The sequence below is a fragment of the Zea mays genome, chromosome 5, assembly GCF_902167145.1.
Source record: "Zea mays cultivar B73 chromosome 5, Zm-B73-REFERENCE-NAM-5.0, whole genome shotgun sequence".
Classification (NCBI taxonomy): domain Eukaryota; kingdom Viridiplantae; phylum Streptophyta; class Magnoliopsida; order Poales; family Poaceae; genus Zea; species Zea mays.
The window spans coordinates 145,118,286-145,126,158 of NC_050100.1; the positions used below are offsets into that span (position 1 = coordinate 145,118,286).

The 7,873-nt window shown below is 41.9% G+C and overlaps 1 non-coding gene across 1 annotated transcript; it reads left to right on the forward strand.

Moving 5' to 3' along the window:
- Positions 1-7,479: 7,479 nt before the first annotated feature.
- TRNAQ-UUG (transfer RNA glutamine (anticodon UUG)) lies at positions 7,480-7,551 on the forward strand. Its single transcript has one exon. It is a non-coding gene; the product is annotated as a tRNA-Gln (tRNA).
- Positions 7,552-7,873: the final 322 nt, after the last annotated feature.

Consider the following 7,873-nt stretch of genomic DNA (forward strand, 5'->3'; position numbering starts at 1 on the left):
CTAATACGCTCAGAAAGCAAAAATAGAAAGAATTAGGGATAGTGAAACTTAGTAGCACTGACAGAATATTTTTTATTTCCATGATAAAAATGTTGAACATAAACGCAAGTCCAACAAATTCACCCCAAAACATAACATCAGAAAGCAAAAATATAAAGAATTGTCCCTGCTTTCTGTAACTAGGGTTGGGTAGAGGAGATAGGGTTGCACAAAAATACAAAACAAGAATAGGACAACTTGGCTAGTGAGAAAGGTCATACATGCAGATGAACAAGTTGTCTTATTGTCCACCCAACAGATGAACAAATTAGCTTGTGATACTTAATATGCGGAGGAGTGGTATTTCCACATGACTAATGCATCTAATTTTCTGTTTGCTAAAAATTTGTAAAACAAGCTTAACACATCACACATTCTAAGTTGCACCAACAACTTTATCAATAGCCCAGTGATGGTGTTTCCCCTCCTCGCTGGTGTTTGCCCTCCCGTCGTCTTGCCTTCCACCCCCACGTCAGCGCCGCCATAGGCCTCGATGGCCACAATCAACCTCCCTTCCATCCCCGACCATCTTCTTCGACGCCAGTGTCAACCAATCCCTCTCCAACCTTTACCAAACATGCCTCGTGCGGCCGCTCGTGGGTAGAAGGGTGGCAGGACTCCTTGTCGGAGGAAGGTTTGGACGTCCCTCCTCGAAGAACCTCTAAAGGCTTTACCGCGACATGGTGTCTTTTGGGATGGACGGACATCTTCCTGTTGTAGCTAAGGACGTGGTTCACGTTCTAGAACAGATGGTGATGTCGTTGGCGTGTTGCGATCAAGAGTAGAGGAAGTCAACAAAGAGGACGTGCGGTCTGGAGCAGGGGACTGGTCCGACGGAACCAAGAAAAGCATGCCTAGAAGACCATGGTTGGAAATTGGTAGAATTTAGGCATTCGAAGAGAAAACATCTGAATTGGGATCGATAGAGACATGTTGTGTTGTTTGATCTCATCGGAAGATGCTTTAACTTCCTCTCCTAGGGTCATTTTGCCTTTCGGTGCCTGAAGAAGACTAGATGCTTCCGCTACCATGGCCCAGGACATCTCTCCTATAATTATGTGAAGACTAAAGATTTAGTATGGCAGAGAATCACTACTGCTGTGTCACTCCGTGTGTGTGGATTCTTAGTCTGGAGGAGGGTCAAACTACCGGCAGACAACTCAGTCAGTGACAACAATTGGGGTGGTAGTTCTCGACCTGAGGCAAGAGCTTCGGTCTAGAGGAGAATCACCCAGGCAGCCATTCGGTCTGTCTAAGAGAAGCGGATGACCATCAGTAAAGATCAGATTTGCAGGCACATTACCCATCATCAATCCTCGGGTGATGGCGCTTCGGGTGATTGTCCTTCACAAGCTAGCGAGAGTGATGCTGTTGGAGGTAATCCCAATATTCTTAAGCATGATGGTGTTAGTTCCAAGAGAAAGCAGGTTAGGAAGCGACGTTCTAGAGCAAAGCCTAAGGGTGATCTCGTTCCTTCATCCTTGGAACGCCAGGATTGCATGGAGGCCCATGATGCAGTAGTTGCCCCAATACACCATGTACCGCCTTGCATCTTGGGGTGGATCCACCCAATGATGAGAGCGGAGGATGATCTTCAAAATGCGATTATGGTGACAGTGACAATTATTAGTGACTGGGCTTTGGTACTAGCCTCGAGATCGTTGAGTTGTTGGCCACGAGACTGGAGGTTGAAGAGAGCTCTTTGGTGTTGCGACACGCCTGAATGTCAAATTATCTCCTTTTCCTCCCTACCCGAGCTTTGGTAGAGGAATTGACTGGTAGATGGTCTATTCTCATAGTAGGGTCGTTCACTGTGGTTTGCAAGAAGTGATCTTGTCTCATGGAGTCTAGGGGTTCCCTACTTCATGTGATGATCAACGTTGAGATCCAAGGAATCCCTATTCATGTTTGGGAAACAAGCATAGTGGATCATTTGCTAAACCCTTTTGCTTGGGTCCACCAAGTCCACCATAATACTTTGAATTTGAAGGATGTGGCGGTTTTTTGCTATTCCGCTTGGTGTTTGGATCCTTCTACTATCCCTTCATCTAAATAATTATGGATCGTCAAACTTCCTTTTGAAGTTGAGAGTGATCCCGCAGGAAAAAGAGTGTTGGTTTATTCAGTAGAAATTGCGATTTCGATCACTCTCTAGCAGGATGGCTCTATTCCTATTAAAAAGGAAATGTGCCCTTGGGCCATTTCTATAAATGTTTTGGTGATTAGATGCTCAACACATATTGTTTTGTGATAAGTATCAAAGAGATGCAAATGGAAAAGCAAGGTATGACTTTGAGCCTTAGTAAATTGTTTTGGTACTAACATATTCTTCTAAGTGCTAGGAACCTTGTCAAATCGAGAGAAATCGGATCGAAGAAGTTTGGCTCAGGCGACTCAAACTTGCACGGTGTCCAGGCTGGCGCGCCCGATGAACAGGCTGCTCTAGGGAAAAACTCATCGCTCTGCGGTTATAATTCACCGAACTGTCCGGTGTGCACCGGACTGTCCAGTGAGCCCACGGCCAACAGTTGACTTCACCGTAGGGGGCCAACGGTCGACTGACACCGGAGTCAGAAACGGTCAGAAGGTCAGAAATGGCCAGGGCACTGGATTGTCCGGTGTGCATCGGACAATCTGGGTAGCGGTCGGATCCAACGATCGACTGCTACGTACCCCAACGGTCGGCTGACGTGGCAGGGCACCAAACAATAAACAGTGCCTGTCCGATGTGCACCGGACTATCTGGTGTGCCCATCGACAGAAAGCTGTTGTTTTTTGTCCAACGGCTAGAAATGGGGTTGGGGCTATAAATACAACCCCAACCACCTCCATTCAGTACATTCAAGCCTTCCACTCTCACACATTCAATACAAGAGCAAAGAATCAATTCCAATACACATTCAAAGCTTCCAATCTCCTCAAGTGCCACATTAAGACAAGTGATCATTAATGGTTAGTGACTTGAGAGAGCGTGATTCATGTTTCATTTATTGCTCTTGTTGCTTGGTCGTGCTTTCTTCATCTCCTTCTAAACTCTCTAAGTGACTTGTAAAGCTAGCAAGAGACACCTAACTGTGTGGTGATCCTTGCAGGGTCTTAGTGATCCTTGAGATTAAAAAGAAGCACTCAACTGGTCTAAGTGATCGACTGAGAGAGGGAAAGGGTTGAAAAAGACCTGGCCTCCGTGGCCTCCTCAACGGGGAGTAGGTTCATTGGAACCCAACCTCGGGAAACAAATCGTCGTGTTCATTTGTGTTGATCATTACTCTACTATTTGGTTCTTCCTCTCCCCTCTCTCTAAAGTTCTGTTGCTCAAAATCTTTTGAGTTTGCTCCCAAAGTTATCTGCATTGATTGAGCAACTTATTGCAAAAAGAACTTTCTTCCGCACTCTGTATTCATTATAGTTTGTTTCTAATCCTAACCCCAGGTGAAGTTCGTGTTCAAAGTTTATAATTTACAGGTTTCGCCTGTTCACCCCCCCCCCCCCCCCCCCCCCCCGCCCCCCGCCCCTTTAGTCGACTTTCACCTATTTCTCTATCTATGGAATCTGAGGAGGATGATCAATCTTCGCAAAGCAGACGTCTGATCTCTCATTCTTAGGGGACTGAACGTGGGCTACGTGATAGTGCCCAGGGGTCTGCTCGTCGTTTAGTTCATGACCGAGTAGGTCTTAGGGATGATGGTGTTGGCTAGTCAAATAATTGTTCAGATGATATGAGAGATGGGAGATAGAATTCTGGTGTTGTGACTGATGAATCTGATCTAGGGGAAATGGCAGTGTTTCTGTGGTTGTGGAGGAAGGGGAAGGTGGTCTGCAGATCCAAGATGACAACCCTGCAGCTATATCCATCAATGATACAGGAAAAAAAGGATGTGGGTAATCTTCTGGTTTGCTCTAGAAGATGGCTTAAGGCGAATGATCAAACTCAGGAGTTGGAGACAATAGATGTTGAGGCTTCTGATAGAAGGGGGGAGGACAAGAGGTCCCTTTTGGTGGCTGTTAATCAGATTACCCTTGTCCCCACCCCTCTCACCTTCATCCACTCTAAGACTGATATGAGTCAAGATGTTAATCCTAATTCTGGAACAATGAAGAATGTTTGTTCAACAAGAAACTTGTCGAGTGAGCCAAATCTGGCCTCAATGCAGGATTTGTTCTTCAAGAAGTTATCCAAGCAGATATCTAGGTTGCTTTTGGTCCCAAGTTCTCCTAAAAGAACATTGCTATCGATGTTGGGGTTTGAGTTTGAGCAGTCACTGATTCTTCTGTCTGATGGGGCAAGGGGAGGTTTCTTGTTTGCTTGGAGACGTCATATTAATGTTTCTCGGGCAACTAGAGTGGATTCTTACAATGTAACTGCCCAATTAAAGCAAAATATTGGGCAGTTCTGGTGGTTAACATGTGTCTATGGGCCCCAAAGTTTTGTTTATAAACTTTTCCTTCCTACAAGAATTGAGGACAATTAAAGAAACTGCCCTAGTCCATGGGTAATTGTTGAGGATTTCAATCTCATTCTTAATGATGAGGACAAGAGCAATAACAATCTAAATAGAGCTTTGATGGGTCGATTTCGGAAGTTGGTGAATGATTTAGGTCTTATTGATCTCCCCTGCATGGAAGAAAATTTACATGGTCCAATTTGCAAGACTCTCCCACTCTTGTTAAGCTTGACAGAGTTCTATGCTCCATTGATTGGGAAGGGCTTAACCCAAATGCTTTTGTTGTAGAGTGCTGCCACATATGACTCAGATCACTACCCACTCATTTTTTGTTTAAATGATATTGTCCCTAGTAAAAGAAGATTTCACTTTGAATCATATTGGCCGAGATCGGAAGGATTTCTAGACACTCGTGCATGAGTACTACTCTTCGTTGTTGGGTTGTTGTTTGGACAGATCTACTACCATTAATGTTGATGTTCTAGGGATTCAGGCCCATGATCTTGCTACTTTGGACTCTCCTTTTAAAAAGCATGAGATTTGGGAGGGAATTAAGGGACTGCCATCCGATAAAGCTCTTGGGTCGAATGGTTTCACTGGCCTCTTTTATAAGGTGTGTTGGTCTATTATCAAGGATGAGGTTTTGGCAGCTATTTCAACAGTTTGGAGCAGAAAATTTGATAACTTTGGTCGTCTGAACACAGCCTAAGTGACCCTTATTCCTAAAAAGGAAGGAGCGGGGGAGGTTAAGGATTTTTGTCCTATCAGTTTAGTCCATAGCTTTGCCAAGTTGATCACCAAAATTTTAGCCAACGGGTCCAGAAAATTGCAGTCTATGGTCTCCTTAAAGCAAAGTACTTTCATCAAGGGTCGGTGTATTCAAGATAATTTCATGCTTGTTCAACAAACAACTTGTTTGCTCTATCAACAAAAAGACCAAGAATGTTGCTTAAGTTAGATATCACAAAGGCCTTTGATTCGGTTTCATGGTCATTCTTGTTGAAAGTGATGCATGTGTTAGGCGTTGGGCAAATATGGCGTGATATTATTAGTGGTCCGTTGGGCTCTTCTTCCATTATGGTCCTCTTGAATGGAGTGTCAGGAAAGATCATCCATCATAAAAGGGGTTAAGGAAGGGGGGTCCTTTGTCTCCTATGCTCTTTATATTGGTTATGGATGTCCTCGGTGGCATGATTTCCAAGCTGAAGAGGAGGGGCTGCTGCACTCCTTATCTACGAGAATGTTACAGCATAGAATCTCCCTTTATATATGCAGATGATGTTTTGCTCTTCCTCCATCCTAAGGAAGTGACATCTAGGTGGTTCTTGGCATCCTGCATTTGTTTGGTGAGGCCTCAGGTTTGAAAACAATGTGCACAAAAGTAGTGTTTACCCAATCTACTGTGGTGAGCAAGAGATTGAGGTCCTTCTGAAAGTGGCCTAGAGGGGGTGAATAGGCTAAACCTAAAAATTATCACCACAAACTTCAAAATAATGTCAAATCAACAGTTCGACTGTTGCATGCTAGTTCAACTCGATAGAGGCGAGTTTAACCACTCTGAACCAGTCCAACTGCAAGAGTAGATCAAGGCTTCAAACAACGAGAAAACACAATGAGAGATTCCTTTAGAAAGGGAACGCGGAGGATAAACTAAGTGTGGATGGTGAGAAATACAAGAGTAAATAAACAATGAGATCCACACAAAGAACAACTCTTTATGCCTTTCTTGCCAATAGGTTTACCTCCTTCTTTGAAAAAAAGGAGATGATAAATTTGGTGTTTACTAACCAACAAAGAGATAACTTGGTTGGCTAGTGATACTCAAGTGACAAAAGATAAGAAATATACATGAGAGAGACAACATCTTCTTGCATGTCCAAAGCAACTATTTTTCTATTTGCTACACATTTGTAACAGATTCTTAACACGCCATACATTTCTTAATATACACAACATTTTGCAAATACAGCCCACCCAAGTATCCAAGATATTATATTTCATAATCAAACAATTAGCATGGTACTTCCAGTTGATAATATTATGCATCATTAACAACCTTATCACCATGATACACTCAAAAGGAGAGAAAGAATTAGGGATAATGAAACTTAGTTGCACTGACATAACAATGTTTTGATTTCCATGATAAAACAGGTGAACATAAATGCTAGTCCAACAAATTCACCCCAAAACACAACATCCAGAAAGCCAAAATAGTAAGAATTGTCCCTTGCTTTTCTGCTACTAGGCTTGGATAGAGGAGATAGGATTGCACAAAAATACAGAACATGAATAGGAGAACTTGGCTAGTGAGAAAGGTCATACATGCAACAGAAAAAGGGAGATGACAAATTTGGTTTTTTGTTGGCCACCCAACAAATATGCAAGTTGGCTTATGATACTCAATATATGGAGGAGAGGTATGTCCACATGCCAATGCAACTAGTTTTCTACTTGCTACAAATTTGTAAAAGAAGCTTAATACAACACATTCCTTAATATATGGGATATTTTGCAAATATAGCCTACCAAAGCAAATATACTATATTTCTTAATCAGAGATTGATATAGTACGTCGAGTTGCCTATATGGTGTGTCATAAACAACCTTATAATCATAATGCACTTGAAAGCTTAAAAGAATGAAGCATAGTATAATCCAATAGCACTGACTTAACTATGTCTTGATTTCCCTACTAAAAATGTGTACATAAACGCAAGCCCAAAATAATCTCACCAAAACACAATAGGCCAAATACCTAAATAGAAATGATTGATTCAAAATACACAAAATTCAACCGGAATCAAATTTCCCTTCCATTGAATTCATTATGTAGACACCACTTAGTAAAGGAGCAAGTTGCATTAGTTAGTATATAGAAAATAAATAAATTCTAACACAACTATTTGTAATGGTAGAAATAACATAGAAAAAATGAGACAGTGCTATGGAGATAAGTTATAATAAATATATTATCTAGGAATAACTTACATAAAATGGTTCCATGGTGTAGTAGTTATCACTCCAGACTTTGAATCTGGCAACCTGGGTTCGAATCCCGGTGGGACCTATTTTATTTTATATAGAAAGGGAATTGGTGATGTGTACTTAGAAGGTCCATCCTTTTGGCTTTTTTTAAAGTACAACCATAGTTGTGTAGTTCACTTATAAAAAGGGAATTTGTGATGTGTACTCAGAAGGTGCAATCTTTTGATTTTTAAAAAGTACAATCATATTTATGTAGTTCAATTCTTTGAGTACTTAATCTATTATATGTGTTGTATGATTCTAAGATAGAAAGAGCGAGAGGTATATAGAAATGTCTTAATGGTATTTCCCCTTGCACTGTGCAACTAGACCTGGGGTAGAATAGTCAGAAAAATATAGAATTG